General features: G+C 40.2%; 1 protein-coding gene across 2 annotated transcripts in view; it reads left to right on the top strand.

Moving 5' to 3' along the window:
* The window catches only part of LOC126334678 (juvenile hormone esterase-like), a 98,317-nt gene that overhangs the window by 40,962 nt on the left and 36,005 nt on the right, over nucleotides 1–21,350 (top strand). The gene's annotated exons all lie outside the window — the stretch shown is intronic.

Here is a 21,350-nt window from a genome sequence, read left to right as displayed (position 1 = left end):
AATAATCTTTGATGCTAGACATACAAACAGTAGCTTCATAAGGTGATCATTCTACTAGCTGAAAATGTGAAGTACTAAGTTCCAATACTCAACTAAGTCATCACATGTAGTGTTCACTGTTCATTACTTTCTGGTAATTAATTGCATGTAAATCATCACTGTGGGAAGATTATATAAACTCAAAATTTGGGATCCCAAGATAGCATATAGTGTATTTAAAATTAGTTGTGACTTTTGGCAGTTCAGTATGGAACAAGTGAAGGGAAGTGTAGTTGCCAGCGTGTGCTGAGCATGTTAGAACGTGACAATAATGCCAGGCTTACTTCGCTTAGAACCTGGCAGGCCCGCTTGACTGCCTGAACAGAAAGTCATGCAGGCCAGCTGATCTTCTGTCTCAGTCATTGTCATATTTCAGTATTAGTTAAACTACTGTGAGAGATTCTTACAGTTTACAGTGAAAAATAGGGGACACTATGAGTTTTGTGTTTGTGCTTGTTAAGTCATATGTTGCTGCATATTAAATGTAGATAATGTACCATATTGAATTAGTCTTTAAACTTGGAGTAATATTGTATGTCTCCACACTCAAGAAACAATATAAGTAAAAAGTCACACATTTATTCTTGTTCTGAGAATGGACTGGTTCATAAACTATTGATCTGCTTGCTCTTAAGTGCTAGTTCAATAATACACTGTTTCAGAATTCTGTTGCAAATTCAATGGCATTAGAATGTTAGTGAAATGAATATTTGTAAGCTCTGCTGTGTTTCGACAAAAAAAAAAAAAAAACAGATTTTAACGTGGCAACAAGAGAAGTTATGTATTACTCTAAACTTGTCACAGTCTTTCAAACACCAATGTCTCCTCAACTGCTTTCTTGGTATGGCTGACAACTTGAGATCAGTCTTGTGGTGTAACATTTGCAAAAATGGTTCAAATGGCTCTGAGCACTAAGGGACTTAACTTCTGAGGTCATCAGTCCCCTAGAACTTAGAACTACTTAAATCTAACTACCCTAAGGACATCACACACATCAATGCCCAAAGCAGGATTCAAACCTGCGACCGTAGCGGTCGTGCAGTTCCAGACTGTAGCACCTAGAACCACTCGGTCACTCTAGCCGGCTAACATTTGCAATTTATACTTTTGGCAACATTTCAAGCTCACTGAGTGTAAACTTCATGTTGTTTTTTGTCACATTACTTCTCACCTTAGTCTTTATATTCTCTCAGATTTAAATGATTGCGATAGAGAGGAAGAAGCCTCATTAAACTGTGTCCTTTAGCTTCAGCCAGTCTGTCTAGGAGTAAGTTCAGCACTACAAGTTCCATTTACTCCACCTTGTATGTATGCATGTATGTTCAACTCTACCCTATGGAACATTTCTCTGCGCCCAGAGTAAAATATTCACTTTCCTCTACTGCACTGATGGAGCTTTATCCATCACAACTGAGTGGTATGGCACATTGTCCATTACTCTGTCGAATTTGGAGGAAGATTTGTAGCAGACGAGTTCTTGGATGACCCCTTTAATTGCAAATCTTGTGTTTAGATGTGCTGCACTGTTATTACCAATGTTATGCCAACACAGAACAGTTGTTCACAATACCTGATGACTGCAGAACACTTAAACGGCAGAAAATACCAAGAAAGCTGATGAACTTGGATGCATCTGATGTGCAACAGCACATGGTACTGTTTATCCACAGTGTGGAAATAGAGGTGCTTTACTAACCAACTGGATGATGGTGTGATAGGGTTAGTCAGCTCCCTATTGATGTTAACCAGTCAGTGGCGTCACATGCTTGTGAGCCAAACATAAAAAATCACAACTGATATTAAAAAAGCTATCAGTGAAGGAACTCTAGTATCTTGGAAGCAGAATATCATGTTGCCCAAAACAAGGACGACATGAAGAGCAAACTACCACAGGCAAAGAGGTCATTCTTGGCCAAAAGAGGTCTACTAGTTTCAATTACCAGCCTTAATTTAAGGAAGGAATTTCTCAGAATGTATGGTTGGAACACAGCTTTCTAAGGAAATTAATTGTGGACTGTGAGTAAGCTGCCAAAGAATAATTTGAGATGGTGCTATAGAAGGATGTTGAAAATTACATGAACTTACAAGATAAGAAATGAGGAGGCTCTCCATAGAATTGGCGAAGAAAAGAATATGTGGGAAACACTGACAGGAAGGAAGGGCAGGGTGATAGGACAAGTGTTAACACAAAGAAGAATAACTTGCATTCTACTAGAGGGAGCTGTAGGGGAAGGCAGAGACTGGAATATATCAGACAACTTACTGAGCATGTTGGGTACAAGTGAGTTGAAGTTGATGCTGGAGAGGAGTTATTTCCCCCTCCCTTTTTTTTTTTAAGGCATGTTTATCTTTATCTTTGGCAGATGGTTATAACAATAGCTGAAGCGCCAAATGCAATTTGTAACTCAAAGTGCTAACAGAACTAAACAAGAAAAAGTATTCTGCGACCTTGCCAAACACTTGATTGTGTAGATCACAAAGTTACAGTAAGCAAACTAAAATGTTATGGCATTAATGGCATCCCTCTTGCTTGGGTAGTATCTTACCCACATAACAAAAAGCAGAGGGTCACATTAACAGGGTCTATCTCACGCATGAAAACAACCTGACAAAGGGAGACCATAACATATGGAGTGCCATTGGTTTCAGTACTAGTCCAATTCTTGTTTTTAACCTACACAGATGATCTTCCAACAAAGTTACAACAGTGAAAAAAAATAGGTGGTGTGACGGAGTGTGTTCTCTGGTTGGTTGTTGCTGTGGTAGCTGTTCTATAAGAGGAAGAAAATTATTGTTTTTGGAAAAACTATCAGACTTTTATTGAAGATTCCTTTAAAAATACCTTAATATGTGGAGATTATAACATTGGAAGTAGATGAGAAACAAAATAAAAAATTGATTAAGAGGCATTATTACCATATCAAATGCACACATCTAGAATAACACCTATGAAAGTGTCAGGTCAAAGCTACACAATCACTGGTAATATTTTCATCAACTTTGATACCTGCAATTATGAAGTTAAAATTTTTCCAATTTCAATCTAAGATCATCATGAGTTAAAGAAACAAGAGCTCTAAAACATCACCCAAGTCAGATAGTGAAAAGAAAGATTGCAAATAACAGAAATGTCATTTAATCAATGAGAACAGAGAACACCTTGTTTGCTTACGAAGTAAAAATAATTTCAACAATTTCATAGATTCTGTACAAAATTTTAAGTATGAAAGAAGTCACCAAAGACCTACATACTTAAGGATACTTGAATGACCAGCCATTCGGAATTCTTCAAAGGAAACACTCACAAAAATCATACAATAAGCAATGTCCACAAATCATGAAGAATAAAATTCTCTGATAAAGCATCTGTGAGAGAAGGAATATAACAAATATTGTTGGCTAAGCTCTTCTTGTGGAGAGTTTTTCCAGAAAAAATTGCACTAGCATACAAGAAAAGTGACAAGGAGAACTTGAACAACTACAGCTCTGTTTCTTCAATAGATTACTTAAATTGTGTGTGAGAGAAAATTCTGATCCAATGCAGAATGATTTCTGAACATGAAAATCTGCAGAAATTGTTGCTTCTAGTCAAAGAAAATCTGCTGTGTATGTGTTAGATAAGAGATGTATAAAGGACTATTGATGCAATTACAGATATAGTATAATAAAAGAACTAGAAAACTGTGCCCCCCTGCAGGTCCAAGATTAGAATAGGCCTGAGGTATTCCTGCCTGTCATAAGAGGCAACTAAAAGGAGTCTCACACTTTTCGGCTCTGAGTTCAAGTTCCGTTCTATGGTTTGACCTGCCTTCCAGAGATGAAGGATGCCTTACATGGTGCATGAGTGCCCTTAGATTCGTTCTCCTGAATCTCTTGTCATGGTTTTGCATCTCCATCTGCGTTCAACTATTTGGGTGAGGACACATTCTGGGGTATGTTATCTTCTTCCATTCTGTCCCTTCCCTGCAGCCTAGGTCTTCGTGGCAAACGAATTTGCTCCAGTCCGGAATCATTGAACCATTACACCAACAACCTGAAAACAGCTTTCGCATCCCGCAACTACCCGCCTGACCTGGTACAGAAGCAAATAACCTGAGCCACTTCCTCATCCCCTCAAACCCAGAACCTCCCACAGAAGAACCACAAAAGTGCCCCACTTGTGACAGGATACTTTCTGGGACTGGATCAGACTCTGAATGTGGCTCTCCAGCAGGGATACGACTTCCTCAAATCCTGCCCTTAAATGAGATCCATCCTTCATTAAATACTCCCCACTCCACAAGAGTGTCTTTCCGCCGTCCACCTAACATTCGTAACCTCTTACCTACCCTCTGGCTCCTACCCTTGTAACCGCCCCGGTGTAAAACCTGTCCCATGCACCCTCCCACCACCACCTACTCCAGTCCTGTAACCCGGAAGGTGTACACGATCAAAGGCAGAGCCACGTGTGAAAGCACCCACGTGATTTACTAACTGACCTGCCTACACTGTGAAGCTTTCTATGTGGGAATGACCAGCAACAAACTGTCCTTTCGCATGAGTGGACACAGGCAGACAGTGTTTGTTGGTAATGAGGATCACCCTGTGGCTAAACATGCCTTGGTGCACGGCCAGCTAATCTTGGCACAGTGTTACACAGTCTTAGTTATCTGGATACTTCCCACTAACACCAACCTGTCAGAACTCCGGAGATGGGAACTTGCCCTTCAGTATATCCTCTCTTCTCGATATCCGCCAGGCCTCAACCTCTGCTAATTTCAAGTCTTTCCGCTCCTGGTATTGGAATGACTCCTTACCCTGTGACTTCTGAAATTTTCCCGGCGTATTTGTTCTTCTAATAATTTCCGGGTATGCAGCTGGATCCCGTCGACATTCTGCCACGATATTTCGGCCCAGAGACGTCCGGCCATCATCAGGTGAGTACACAACTACTGAAGAGCCCAGGTGCAGTCGCGGTATTTATGCTGAATCTCGCGCATGCGAAATGTACTGGCATCCTACAGCGCATGCGTCACGTGTTGACATGCACGGCATAGCCGAGTTGTACGTGCTGCCCTCGGTGGTGAAAGTAAAAGATCATCTAGTCATTGAGTATCGAATGACGTTGTCTATTCCGCTGTGTTTGTATAATTTTAATAACAGGATTCCCATTTTTATCCAGTTGAAAGCAGTTGTCACGGTTTATAAGATTATTGGCAAGACATATTTCCACTGATTCCTTGATTACGGAATCCCAAAATCCGGAAACTGGAGCTAAAATTTTTGTTCCATTCTATTCCATTGAATGTCCCAATGAAATGCAGTGCTCTGCTACTGCCGATTTTGACGGTTGCCGCAGATGGGTGTATCTTTTATGTTCTGTACATCGTTCATGGACAGTTCTTGTCGTCTGGCCAATATATGCAGAGCTACATTCACAGGGAATTTTGTAGACGCCTGCTTTCTTCAGTTGTAAATAGTCTTTAACGGATCCAACCAGGGCCCGGTTCTTTGCTGGTGGACGGAAGATAACATTGATTTTATTCTTCTTCAGTAATCGGCCTATTCTCGACGACACATTCCCGGTGTATGGAAGAAACGCAGTAGATTTAAAGTCGTCATCAGCGTTCTCAGTGCACTGCTTCTTGTTATGACAGTTGCGCATGGCCTTTCTTATTTGGCGTGAAGTGTAGCCATTCTCTTTAAAAACCGTCTGCAAGTGTTAATTCTGCGTGGAGGTTTTCATCATCCGATATTACATACGCTCGATGTATTAAGGTACTAAGAACACCGGCCGTTTGTGCTGGGTGGTGGCAGCTTGACGCCTGGAGATACAGATCTGTATGAGTCGGTTTCCTGTACACACAATGTCCTAATGACCCATCATTTTTACGGCGTACTAGCACATCTAGAAATGGTAAAGTGCCATCTTTTTCAATCTCCATCATGAATTTGTTGCTCTCATGTAAAGAGTTTAAATGATGAAGGAATTTCTCCAGTTCCTGTCTGCCATGAGGCCATACAACAAAAGTATCATCTACGTACCGCCAGAAGACCGTAGGCTTTAAGACAGCAGACTCAAGTGCTTTCTCCTCAAAGGCCTCCATAAAGAGGTTAACTACCACAGGGGACAAAGGGCTCCCCATGGCGGTTTCCGGATTTTGGGATTCCGTAATCAAGGAATCAGTGGAAATATGTCTTGCCGATAATCTTATAAACCGTGACAACGGCTTTCAACTGGATAAAAATTGGAATCCTGTTATTAAAATTATACAATCACAGCGGAATAGACAACGTCATTCGATACTCAATGACTAGATGATCTTTTACTTTCACCACCGATGGCAGCATGTACAACTCGGCTATGCCGTGCATGTCAACACGTGACGCATGCGCTGTAGGATGCCAGTACATTTCGCATGCGCGAAATTCGGCATAAATACTGTGACTGCACCTGGGCTCTTCAGTAGTTGTGTACTCACCTGATGATGGCCGGACGTCTTTGGGCCGAAATATCGTGGCAGAATGTCAACGGGATTCGGCTGCATACCCGGAAAATATTAGGAGACTCCTTACCCTCTCCCTTAAAACCCACATCCTTTCGTCTTTCCCTCTCCTTCCCTTTTTCCTGAAGAAGCAACCGTTGGTTGCGAAAGCTAGAATTTTGTGTGTATGTTTGTGTTTGTTTGTGTGTCTATCGACCTGCCAGCACTTTTGTTTGGTAAGTCACATCGTCTTTGTTCTTAGATATATTTTTCACTATCATTAAACTTTGAAAAGACACACTATATGCAGTTCAGAACCTGTAAGAGATTTCCTTTCAGCATGTATATAACATATGAAGACATGCAGATCGAAGAGGTTGGCAGTGTTAAGTTTCTGGGATTACAACTCGATAACAAATTCAGTTGGGAAGGGTATATCACATAATTGCTTAAGCACTTAAACAAGTCTGTATTTACAGTGAGAATGACATCAGATGTAGGAGGTATAAATACATATAAAAAAACTTGCATACTTAGCTTACTTTCATTCTATCATTCATACGGGATCATATTCTGGAGTAACAAACTGAGCAAAAGTTTTTAGACGACAAAAGCATGTAATAAGAATCATTTGTGGTGTAAATTCAAGAACATCATGTAGCAACCTGTTCTAGGAACTTTGTATTCTAACCACTGCTTCTCAGTATATTTATTGCTTAATGAAATTTGTTGCAAGTAATGTATCTCTATTTCCAACCAATAGCTCAATACATATTATCAATACTAGGAACAAGAACAATGTACATAACCACTTACCTTGGTCCAAAAACAGGTCCAATATTCAGGAACACACATTTTCAATAAATTGCCAGTAACCATTAAAAACATACTTTCAGATAAAGCATGGTTTAAAATGAGTTTAAAAACCTTTTTGAGTGGCAACTCCTCCTACTCTATAGATGCATATCTTAACGGGGACTGTTAGACCAGCTTAAGTAAAAATATCTGTTAGATCTCAGTTTTGACAGCACCTGGTCACAACAGTCAAGATTAAGTATTTTGTGCCTGATAAATTTATTAAAAGTGCATAACAGTGTTCATTCTGACAGCATATTAATTCTGTAAATATTAGTGGTTCCAGTTTACTGCTATGAATTCATCTATTTTACAACCCCCGGAAAAATGACCAGAGTAGTACGCATTATATCCAGATGTTTTATGTTTTGTATGTTATACTTTGACATGTTCCACAGCCATGAGAATCATCTCATTTTTTGGGTCTATGGAATGAGAACTGAATCTAATCTAATTGATGCAGTTACATTAGATACTGAACTACAGTTGAGATTACAGGTAGACAATTTTTGGTGTAATCTGAAATTATGGAAGATCTTGCAAAAGATGGTTGCAGATGACCTCTGTACAGTGTATTATATTCATTTTGAACCTTGTGGAATTACATTGTAATGAAGCTAAAAAAAAAGAAAAGAAAAGAGAGAGTGAGGTATTAGGACCATTCTACATATGCCTTCGGATTCTCCAAAGCACTGGCATTTCTCACTATGTGCAGACATGAAACAATGGTTTCAGTAATTAAAGATATAATACAAGAAAAAAATACTAGTTGCCATTGACGTGACAAAACCAGCTGTGAAACAGACTGAGTATTTTTGAGAAAATCCCTCAATACCTACATGTATGACTAATAAGATATATACTGAAGAGATTACAGAAAATTACAAGTGAAAATGCATGCCCAAGCTGCTGAAGGACTACTTAGTGTAAACATGAATTCTACAATGTAGATTATGAAACAGTTAAATGAAGTAAACGGAATGTAAGTGCCATATGGCACTGTTGGCTGAGATAACCACTGCCCAATCCAACTCATCTCCCGCATCATCAAGATATTCGAATGTATCCCTGATGACAGGCAGTGGAACATAGTCCAGCTCTCAATAAATCAGTGTGGGTTTGTGAAGGGATTCGGCATGATAGATGCATTTTTTTGCTGCATGCGAAATGATGAAAGAATTCCACAAAAAAAGAGCATCTTGCCTTTCTTGATCTCAAAAAGGCATTTGATTGAGCACAATATCAGATGATTTGGTATTCTCTTTGCAATCAGTAAGTTTTTGAAATTTTTATAAAGTGGGTAAAGATGCTGTATAAAAACATCAGCAGCCTGGTGTGATGCACTGCAGGACTAGTGGACAGCTTATCTGTGATAGTTGGCACTCATCAAGGTTTGGCTGTCCCTGTGCTGCTCTGTTACTCTAGTGGATACTATAATGCAAGACCTACAGAAGTGTGTACCGTGGACAACCCTATAAGCTGATAATGTGATGCTTGTGACAGATACTGGGGAAGATGTTGAAACTCAAATCCAGATAGGATATTATCATCTACAAATATTTGGTCTCCATTTGAACGTCCACAAGACTCAGTACCTAGAAATGACTCCATCTCTTTGAACTATATAAATTAATGAAGCTCCTATTAATGAAGTGGGCAGATTCTAATGTCTAGGTTCTCGACTACAGAGTGACAGCTATGTGAATGAGGATGCATGAGCAAAATCAAAGCGACCTAAATGCCTTTCAGATATTATCTGTAATAAGAAGGTGCCTGTCTACCTAAAATCAAAGTTACATGATACAGTGGTGATTCCAGTTGGATTATATGGTATCAAATGGTGCCCCACACCTAGAACTGCTGAGCACTTACTGCATGTGTGGAAATGTAGAATGTGGATACTGAGAAGATCATTAGATATTTCCCTGATACAATGATCTGACAACTTGGGTGACTCTTCTCAAATTGACGTCCCCATCCAACTTATGGGGTCATCATCAACAGTGTCATAAGGTCTCACTTCATGAGAGACTGCAGTGAGGCTTGTAATTTAATACAGGATATTGATGGAAAGACTGGTGATCAGGAGCTTTATGCCACCATCCCCTCCTCTTGCCAGCCAAATACTAGCAGTGATAGTTTCAACCCATCACCAGGATCTGAACTGATGTACCTCCACCACTGCACAGGCATGCATGAGCAACTTCACCTCCAGAGGCAAGTGTACCACATAAAGTTGTATGTTGAAGGTTATGTACTTAACAAAAATAAACCTCCCTCATAGATTATGCCTTAGGCCTGTTCCAACTAGCCAGCTGCTGCCTACAAGGCAGTAAGAGGAGTGATCTATGATCACTGGACATGAGGTTAGCTTGTTATTTCCAGTAGATGAAACCTGGTGATATCACTGTTTATTTATTCAAGCAACTCCTCATTTGACCGCACAAGGGCTGAGTGGAAACAAACGTTCTCACCCATGTGAACCATTCTCTACAAGCAAACATGTGGCTATTCTTGGTGGCTTTAACATATTAATAATAACAGAAAAATCAGATAAATGTATGTAATATTGCTGAAGCCGAGATAGATACGAAGCCCACACCTACCACAGTAGTACAAGTTTATGTGCCAACTAGCTTCGCAGATGATGAAGAGATTGATGAAATGTATGATGAGAGAAAAGAAATTATTCAGATAGTGAAGGGAGACGAAAATTTAATAGTCATGGGTGACTGGAATTCGGTAGTAGGAAAAGGAAGAGACGGAAATGTATTAGGTGAATATGGAATGGGGTTAACGAATGAAAGAGGAAACCGCCTGGTAGAATTTTGCACAGAGCATAACTTAATCATAGGTAACACTTCGTTCCAGAATCATGAAAGAAGGTTGTATACATGGAAGAGGCCTAGAGATACTAGAAGGTTTAAGATAAATTATATAATGGTAAGACAGAGATTTAGGAACCAGGTTTTAAATAGTAAGATATTTCCAGGGCCATATGTGGACTTGGACCACAATTTATTGGTAATGAACTCTAGACTAAAACTGCAAAATGGTAGAAATGTAAGGAGATGGGACCTGGATAAACTGACTAAACCAGAGGTTGCAGAGAGTTTCAGAGAGAGCATTAGGTAATGATTGACAGGAACGGGGGAAAGAAATACAGTAGAAGAAGAATGGTTAGCTTTGAGAGATGAAATAGTGAAGGCAGCAGAGGATCAAGTAGACGAGGGCTAGTAGAAATCCGTGGGTAACAGAAGATATATTGAATTTAATTGATGAAAGGAGAAAATATAAAAATGCAGTACATGAAGCAGGCAAGAAGGGATACAAACGTCTCAAAAATAAGATCGACAGGAAGTGCAAAATGGCTAAGCAGGCATGGCTAGAGGACAAATGTAAGGATGTAGAGGCTTATCTCAGTAGGGGTAAGATAGATACTGCCTACAGGAAAATTAAAGAGACCCTTGGAGAAAAGAGAGCCACTTGTAGGAATATCGAGAGCTCAGATGGAAACCCAGTTCTAAGCAAAGAAGGGAAAGCAGAAAGGTGGAAGGAGTATATAGAGGGTCTATACAAGGGCGATGTACTTGAGGACAATATTATGGAAATGGAAGAGGATGTAGATGAAGATGAAATGGGAGATACGATACTGTGTGAAGAGTTTGACAGAGCACTGAAACACCTGAGTCGAAACAAGGCCCCGCGAGTAGACAACATTCCATTGGAACTACTGACAGCCTTGGGAGAGCCAGTCCTGACAAAACTGTACCATCTGGTGAACAAAATGTATGAGACAGGCGAAATACCCTCAGACTTCAAGACTAATATAGTAATTCCAATCCCGAAGAAATCAGGTGTTGACAGATGTGAAAATTACCGAACTATCAGTTTAATAAGCCATGGCTGCAAAATACCAATACGAATTCTTTAAGAAGAATGGAAAAACTGGTAGAAGCTGACCTTTGGGAAGATCAGTTTGGATTCTGTAGAAATGTTGGAACACGTGAAGCAATACCGACCCTACAACTTACCTTAGAAGATAGATCAAGGAAAGACAAACCTACATTTCTAGCACTTGTAAACTTAGAGAAAGCTTTTGTCAATGTTGACTGGAATATTCTCTTTCTAATTCTGGTAGTGGCAGGGGTAAAATACAGGGAGTGAAAGGCTATTTACAATTTGTACAGGAACCAGATGGCAGTAATAAGAGATGAGGGGCACTAAAGGGAAGCAGTGGTTGGGAAGGTAGTCAGACAGGGTTGTAGCCTATCCCCGATGTTATTCAATATGTATATTTAGCAAGCAGTAAAGGAAACAAAAGAAAAATTCAGATAGGAATTAAAATCCATGGAGAAGAAATAAAAACTTTGAGGTTTACCGATGACATTGTAATTCTGTCAGAGACAGCAAAGGAGCTGGAAGAGCAGTTGAACGGAATGGATAGGATCTTGAAATGAAGATATAAGATGGACACCAACAAAAGCAAAACGAGGATAATGGAATGTAGTCGAATTAAATCGGTTGCTGCTGAGGGAATTGGATTAGGAAATGAGACACTTAAAGTTGTAAAGGAGTTTTGCTATTTAGGGAGTAAAATAACTGATGATGGTCGAAGTAGAGAGGATATAAAATGTAGACTGCCAATGACAAGGAAAGCGTTTCTGAAGAAGAGAAATTTGTTAACATTGAGTATAGATTTAATTGTCTGGAAGTCGTTTCTGAAAGTATTTGTATGGAGTGTAGCCATGTATGGAAGTGAAACATGGATGACAAATAGTTGGACAAGAAGAGAAAAGAAGTTTTTGAAATGTGGTGCTACAGAAGAATGCTGAAGATTAGGTGGGTAGATCACTTAAGTAATGAGGAGGTATTGAACAGAATTGGAGAGAAGAGCAATTTGTGGCACATCTTGACTAGAATAAGGGATCAGTTGGTAGGACATGTTCTGAGGCATCAAGGGATCACCAATTTGGTATTGCAGGGCAGCGTGGAGGGTAAAAATTGTAGAGGGAGACCAAGAAACGAATACACTAAACTGATTCAGAAGGATGTAGGTTGCAGTAGGTACTGGGAGATGAAGAAGCTTGCACAGGATAGAGTAGCATAGACTGCTGCATCAAACCAGTCTCCGGACTGAAGACCACAACAACAACATTGCTGATCATTGTACTGATAAGTATTTGTTTCAAATTGTAGTATGTTGTTGTTGTGGCCTTCAGTCCTGAGACTGGTGTGATGCAGCTCTCCATGCTAATCTATCTTGTGCAAGCTCCTTCATCTCCCAGTACTTACTGCAACCTACATCTTCCTGAATCTGTTTCGTTATTCATCTCTTGGTCTCCCTCTATGATTTTTACCCTCCACGCTGCCCTCCAATGCTAAATTTGTGATCCCTTGATGCCTCAGGACAAGTCCTACCAACCGATCCCTTCTTCTAGTCAAGTTGTGCCACAAACTTCTCTTCTCCCCAATCCTATTCAATACCTCCTCATTCCACCACATTCTTCTGTAGCACCACATTTCGAAAGCTTCTACTCTCTTCTTGTCCGAACTATTTATTGTCCACGTTTCACTTCCATACATGGCTACACTCCATACAAATACTTCCAGAAACGACTTCCTGACAATTAAATCTATACTCGATGTTAACAAATTTCTCTTCTTCAGAAACGCTTTCCTTGCCATTGCCAGTCTAGATGTGATATCCTCTCTACTTCGACCATCATCAGTTGTTTTGCTCCCCAAATAGCAAAACTCCTTTACTACTTTAAGTGTCTCATTTCCTAATCCAATTCCCTCAGCAGCACCCGATTTAATTCGACTGCATTCCATTATCCTCGTTTTGCTTTTGTTGGTGTTCATCTTATATCTTCCTTGCAAGATCCTATCCATTCCGTTCAACTGCTCTTCCAGCTCCTTTGCTGTCTCTGACAGAATTACAATGTCATCGGTAAACCTCAAAGTTTTTATTTCTTCTCCATGGATATTAATTCCTATCTGAATTTTTCTTATGTTTCCTTTACTGCTTGCTCAATATACAGATTGAATAACATCGGGGAGAGGCTACAACCCTGTCTCACTCCCTTCCCAACCACTGCTTCCCTTTCATGCTCATCGACTGTTATAACTGCCATCTGGTTCCTGTACAAATTGTAAATAGCCTTTCGCTCTCTGTATTTTACCCCTGCCACCTTTAGAATTTGAAAGAGAGTATTGCAGTCAACGTTGTCAAAAGATTTCTCTAAGTCTACAAATGCTAGAAACGTAGATTTGCCCTTCCTTAATCTAGCTTGTAAGATAAGTCGTAGGGTCAGTATTGCCTCATGTGTTCCAATATCTCTTCGGAATCCAAACTGATCTTCCCCGAAGTCGGCTTCTACTAGTTTTTCCATTCGTCTGTAAAGAATTCGCATTAGTATTTTCCAACTGTGACTTATTAAACTGATAGTTCGGTAATTTTCACATCTGTCAACTCCTGCTTTCTTTGGGATTGGAATTATTATATTCTTCTTGAAGTCTGAGGGAATTTCGGCTGTTGCATACATTATGCTCACCAGATGGTAGAGTTTTGTCAGGACTGGCTCTCCCAAGGCCGTCAGTAGTTCCAATGGAATGTTGTCTACTCGCGGGGCCTTGTTTCGACTCAGGTCTTTCAGTGCTCTGTCAAACTCTTCATGCAGTATCGTATCTCCCATTTCATCTTCATCTACATCCTCTTCCATTTCCATAATATTGACCTCAAGTACATCGCCCTTGTATAGACCCTCTATATACTCCTTCCACCTTTCTGCTTTCCCTTCTTTGGTTAGAACTGGGTTTCCATCTGAGCTCTTGATGTTCATACAAGTGGTTCTCTTTTCTCCAAAGGTCTATTTAATTTTCCTGTAGGCAGTATCTATCTTACTCCTACTGAGATAAGCCTCTACATCCTTACATTTGTCCTCTAGCCATGCCTGCTTAGCCATTTTGCACTTCCTGTCAATCTTATTTTTGAGACGTTTGTATTCCTGCTTGCCTGCTTCATTTACTGCATTTTTATATTTCCTCCTTTCATCAATTAAATTCAATATTTCTTCTGCTACCCAAGGATTTCTACTAGCCCTCGTCTTTTTACCTACTTGATCCTCTGCTGCCTTCACTACTTCATCCCTCAGAGTTACCCATTCGTCTTCTACTGTATTTCTTTCTCCCATTCCTGTCAATTGTTCCCTTATGCTGTCCCTGAAACTCTGTACAACCTCTGGTTTAGTCGGTTTATCCAGGTCCCATCTCCTTAAACTCCCACCTTTTTTCAAGTATTTCAGTTTTAATCTACAGTGCATAACCAATAGATTGTGGTCAGAATCCACATCTGCCCCTGGAAATGTCCTACGATTTAAAACCTGGTTCCTAAATCTCTGTCTTACCATTATATAATCTACCTGAAACCTGTCAGTATCTCCAGGCTTCTTCCATGTATAGAGCCTTCTTTTATGGTTCTTGAACCAAGTGTTAGCTATGATAAAGTTGCGCTCTGTACAAAATTCTACCAGGCGGCTTCCTCTTTCATTTCTTTGCCCCAGTCCATATTCACCTACTACGTTTCCTTCTCTCCCTTTTCCTACTACCGAATTCCTGTCGCCCATGACTATTAAATTTTCGTCCCTCTTCACTACCTGAATAATTTCTTTTATCTCATCATACATTTCATCAATTTCTTCATCATCTGCAGAGCTAGTTGGCATATAAACTTGTACTACTGTAGTAGGTGTGAGCTTCGTGTCTTTCTTGGCCACTATAATACGTTCACTATGCTTTTTGTAGTAGCTTACCCGCACTCCTATTTTTTAATTCATTATTAAACCTACTCCTTCATTACCCCTACTTGATTTTGTATTTACAACCCTATATTCACCTGACCAGAAGTCTTGATCCTCCTGCCACCGAACTTCACTAATTCCTACTATATCTAACTTTAACCTATCCATTTCCCTTTTTAAATTTTCTAACCTGCCTGTCCGATTAAGGGATCTGACATTCCACGCTCCGATACGTAGAATGCCAGTTTTCTTTCTCCTGATAATGACGTCCTCTTGAGTAGTCCCCGCCCGGAGATCCGAATGGGGGACTATTTTACCTCCGGAATATTTTACCCAAGAGGATGCCATCATCAGTTAACCATGCAGTAAAACTGCATGCCCTCGGGAAAAATTACGGCTGTAGTTTCCCCTTGCTTTCAGCCGTAGTATACAGACTACATATTACGACTGAAAGACAATGTACTGATATGTTTGATATATTGAGTACGGTGTCTGTGCATGATGTAATCAAATAGGAGCTAAAGAGCAGTTAATTGGTGTCCATCTGTAACCTAGTGGTAATGTCTTTGATTAGTAATCAAAATTACCTCGGCCCCAGGGTTTAGACATACCACCGCTTAAATGTTGATCAATTATTGACATTGGTGGCCGAAGATTTCCGGCGTAAGAAGTCACCATCTTTCTACCAACGGCATTGTCAAATATGGTGGCGGGAGGGGAAAGAGGTTCAGGGCACCCTCTCTAAGGTTGGGAAACTGCCCATAAAGGCAGAAGAATCAGCAATGATCAACGGTATGAGGATGCAGAAGACAATGGATACCACTGCATTAAAGACAGATAATGTGTATCCAAGGGAACTTGGCCTGTAATTGAAAAAGTGTAATGATCATGTCTCCATTGGCAAAAATTCTGGAGTAGTCCCCCATTCGGATGTCTGGGAGGGGACTACCAAGGGAGAGGTGACTGAGAAAAATATTGAATAACCAACAAAAGGATAATGTTCTGAAAGTCACCAATGTGGTAGGGAAGCTATAAAATCTGAAAAGAAAAATGTAAAGGCTCAATCTAGATATAGTAGGGATCAGTGAAGTTAAATGGAAAGAAGAGATGGATTTCTGGTCAGATGAATGTAGGGTGATATCAACGACAGTAGAAAATGACATGACAGGACTAGGATTCATTATGAATAGGAAGGTAGGCCAAAAAGTTTGTTACTGTATACAGTTCAGTGATAGGGTTGTTCTTATCAGAATGGCAGCAAACCAACACCGACAACAATAGTTCAGATATACGTGCAACGTCGCAAACCGAATACAAAGCAATAGAGAAAGTATTTGAGGATATTGGAAGGGTAATACAGTACATAAAGGGAGATGAAAATCTAATAGTCATGGGGGACTGGAATGTAGTTTTAGGGGAAGGAATAGAAGACAAGGTTACAGGAGAGCATGGGCTTAGGTAAGGAATGAGAGAGGAGAAACACCAGTTGAGTTCTGTAATAAATTTAAGCTAGTAACAGTGAATACTCTGTTTAAGAATCACAAAATGAGGATGTATAATTGGAAAAGGCGGGGGGGGGGGGGGGGTACGGGAGGATTTCAGTTAGATCACATCGTGGTCAGACAGAGATTTCGAAATCAGATACTGGATTGTAAGGCATACCCAGGAGCAGGTATAGATTCAGATCACGTTGTAGTAATGATGAAGAGTAGGCTGCAGCTTAAGACATTAGTCAGGGAGAATCAATATGCAAAGAATTGAAGATACGCTTGAAATTCTCTAAGGCTATTGATACAGCAATAAGGAATAGCTCAGTAGGCAGTACAGTTGGAGAAGAATGCACATCTCTGAAAAGGACAATCACAGAAGTTGGAAAGAAGAACATAGGTACAAAGAAGGTAACTGCCAAGAAACCATGGGTAACAACAGAAATACTTCAGTTGATTGATGACAGAAGAAAGCACAAAAATGTTCAGGGAGACAGAAATATGAGTCACTGAGGAATGAAATAAATAGGAAGTGCAGGGTAGCTAAGACGAAAGGTCTGCATAAAAAAGGTGAAGAAATTGAAAAAGAAATGAATGTCGGAAGGACTGACTGAGCATGCAGTGGAGTAAAAACAACCTTAGGTGGCTCTAAAAGCAAGGGCGGTAACATTGAGAATGTAATAGCAATTCCACTGTTCAATGCAGAGGAGAGAGCAAATAGGTGGAAAGAGTACATAGAAAGCCTCTATGAAGAGTAAGATTTGTTGGTTGTGATAGAAGAAGAAACAGGAGTCGATTTAGAAGAGATAGTGGATCCAGTAGCAGAATCAGAATTTTAAATAGCTTTGGAGGACTTAAGATCAAATAAAGCAGAAGGAATAGATAAAACTTGATCAGAATTTCTAAAATCACTGGGGAAGTGGCAACAAAATAATAATTCATGTTGGTGTGCAGAATGTACGAGTCTGGCGACACACTCTGATTTACTGAAAAATGTCATCCCCACAGTTCTGAAGACTGCAAGAGCTGACAAGTGTGAGAATTATCACACAATCGGGTTAACAGTTCATACCTCCAAGTTGCTGGCAAGAATAGTGTACAGAAGAATAGAAAAGAAAATTGAGGATGTTCGAGATAACAATCAATTTGGCTTCAGGAAAGTTAAAGGTACCAGGGAGGTTATTCTGACATTGAGGATGATAATGGAAGCAAAACTGAAGAAAAATCAAGACACATTCATAGGATATGTTGACCTGAAAAAAACATTTGAAAATGTAAAATGGTGCAAGATGTTCGAAATTCTGTGAAAGATAAGGGTGAGTTACAGGGACAGATCAGTAATATACAGTATGTTCAAGAGCCAAGAGGGAATAATAAGAGGAGTGACCAAGAATGAAGTGCTCGAATTTAAAAGGCTGTAAGACAGGGATGTAGTCTTTCACACCTACTGTCCAATCTGTTCATCGAAGAAGCAATGATGGTTGGCACAGGACTGGAATTCGAGCCAGGCTACATCAAACCAGTCAGAAGATTGATGGAGACAAAAGGAAAAGTCCTTCAACAAAAAGTGTTAATCGAACAATGGGAAGATGACACATTAAGTTCTGGATGGGCACAGTTCACAGACATTTAAACACAAGCTTTCAGCCATCCTTCATCAGAAAAAGAAAGAGAAACACCCGCCATTTATCCACACAACCAAGCACTCCTCAAGCAAACATGACTGCCCACTTCAGCAGCTTGGGTCACAATGCAACTTATCACACAGGATGGAAGCAGCAATTGGGAGGGGGTGGGGAGGGGATGGCAGTGTACAGGTGGAGGGAGAGAGGAGCACTGTCTGGTGGAGCGTGTAAAGACTGGAATGACAAGAGGTGCAGCATCAGGAGGATATGGGATGGGAAAGTGGGGAAAACAGAACAAAAAAAGGAGAGGAGTGGAGAAAGATGGGCAGGTGTGTTGGCAGAGGATGGCAAACAAAGAGGGTGGGAGACGGGAATACAGAGGAGATAATAGGACAGATGAGGTGAAAACTGTTGGTTGGAGGGCGTGAGGACTGTATGTTACCATAGGTTGAGACCAGAATAATTACCAGAGAGAAGAATGTGTTGTAAGAATAACTCCCATCTGCGCGATTCAGAAAAGCTGGGGGTGGAGGCAAGGATCCAGATGGTTTGGATAGTGAAGCATGGAGACCATCAGCTGTTCCTTACAATGCATTCTCCACTCCCATAATTATCGTGCTTCAACCTACAGTAACATACTATCTCCACACCCTCCACCCAACAGTTTCCACCTCCTCTGTCCTGTCACCTCCTCCCCATTCTCGTCTCCTGCCGTCTGCTAATGCAACATTCCATCTTTCCCTCATCCTCTCCTTTCTTGCTTGGTTTTCCCCACATCACTGAAACTGTGTCTGTTGGCATTCCAGTCTCTGCATACTCTCCCTGACAGCACTCCTCTCTCACACCATCCAAGTGCTGCTATCCCTTCCTCTTCACTGCCCCCTCCAGGTTGCTACTTCCACCCTACGTGATAGTTGCATTCTGGCCCAAGCTGTCAGAGTTGGCGATCCTGTGTGAGTGAGGTGTGCTTGCTTGAGTGAACAGTGAGTGTTTCTCTTTCTGATGAAGGCTGTGGCCGAGAGCTTGTGAGGAAGTGTCTTTTAATTGTGCCTATCTGCAACTTAACATGTCATCTCTATGGTAAGTGGCAATATATTTTTTCCTACATCATTAAAAAGTGTGAATTGATATTTATAAATTCAAAATCAGAAAGCAGTTATCATATTAATACTGAATTATTTGCTAAAGAGAATTTCATGCTATACGCGTAGACTTGAAAGTCTGTGGGTAATGTTTTCTATTATCTGGCATTAAGAAATAAACTGTCAAGTTTTAAATTTGGCACATCAGCCTTGTTGAGTATCCAAGATTTCGGAAAGTGTAATGTCTTCAAAAAGTACATGAGATACAGTATATCAGAGTGCAGGAGACATTAAATATTTCCAATTATCAAGTGAAATACTTTGTATTTCAACGTACTTGCAATGGTCTCATCGTATTCCTGAAAAGGATTGTTGTAAATCGGTGAAGACAGTGGCTTTTGTTTTGCAGTCTTTATTAAGCTTTACTGCTTGACATGGCATAATATGAAAAAGGGTTTGATAACATTGGCAATGAACAGCTATACATTTAAAATATTCATGTCATTTTCACAAGAATACAACAGATGTTGTGTAATTCTTTATTATTTTGGTTATTGTGGATAAGACTTCAATTTGCAAACACATCCAAAAACTTAGCTGCCTCCATGGCAGAAGTTGCTAAAGCTGGTTTGAATCCTGATGGATGAAAAAATTTTCACTGCCAGTATTTGGCTGGTAAGGGGAGAAGAGGTGGTGGTGTAGAGTTCCTGATCACCAAACTTTGCACCGGTATCCTGGTTTAATATCAAACCTCTCCACATTGTTTCAGGAAATGAGAGCATGAGAGACTGTTGATGGTGATCCATCCGTCAGATGGCAATGTTAAGCTTGGCGGCCCCACTTGGTGCTATTCACGAGGAGTAGGTTATGTGCCTGCATTAGGTTTCACCCACTTCCTTCCTGTCCCTTCTATCATCATCGTGTCACAAACACGCACACAAACACGCACACAAACACACACACACACACTCACACTGCAGACATGTATTATTATAAAAAAGTTGTAATGGTGCATGTTGCAAATAAACAAACAAACAAAAAATCCCAAAACTTACATACTAGTTGCAATAAGCTGGCTGAAGATGGAAGCACAAAACCTGAGATAATTTCATTGTTAGAAAAAAAAACCTAACATTACTCTTTTACGACTGCTCAGGTACACTAGCCAACAAAATTTTACTTTTTGTTTCAGCAAATCTTTATGTTCCCTTGTGTGCTGGTAATGAAAATGCAAGATTAACTCTCAATTTGAAGTTATGGTAACTTTATGTTATGGCCTCTGTAAGACTTTCTTTCCTTGGCATTATCCCTTGGAGGAAGGTCATTTCAGACCCAACAGCTTTCCCTCATGTTTGTACTTTTCTGCTGGTGGATCTCTGGTTAGTGTCCAGCAGTAATTGGCTAATATTGATGCACCCCACTTTCTCCAGTATCTCACTTCATCATCTGGTGGAAGTATTCTCTGTACTCATCAGTTACAACACCACAGTTGTCAGGAAAGTAGTCTTAAGTGCAAACCTAGGAGATGTAACTTTAAGGACATGTCGCACCACAGTCTATTGTAGCAGTGCACAAGATTTGCCACAATATCCTTATAGTTTTCTGCCCTCTTATTTCCTAGAAAGGTTGTTGACACATGAACAAAGGCATCCCAAGCTAACTTTTCATCCTCTGTCAGGATGGTGTAGAAATGTTCATCTTTGTACAGTGTGCATATCTGGGGACTAACGAAAATCCCATCTTTTACTTTTGCCTCACTAAAATGTGGAAATTTCTCTCACAAACAGAGAAGTGCTTCTTCCATTTTGTCCAATGCCTTAATTATATTTAGCAAAGAGAATTATGTTCTTTCACGTGACAAGTGCTTCATGCATAACATTGTGGTAACTTTGTTCAAGTGATCAAAGCTTAGGCCAAGTATTGTTTTTATAATGAAGTGCTTGGTGCAGCTATCCAGAGGCACAGAAAGCAATGGAGTTTCGTGTGGTCGTGTTGT

Source organism: Schistocerca gregaria, chromosome 2 (assembly GCF_023897955.1).
Source record: "Schistocerca gregaria isolate iqSchGreg1 chromosome 2, iqSchGreg1.2, whole genome shotgun sequence".
NCBI classification, from domain to species: Eukaryota; Metazoa; Arthropoda; class Insecta; order Orthoptera; family Acrididae; genus Schistocerca; species Schistocerca gregaria.
Note: the sequence above shows the minus strand (reverse complement) of the source record. Positions and strands in the feature narration are given on the sequence as shown.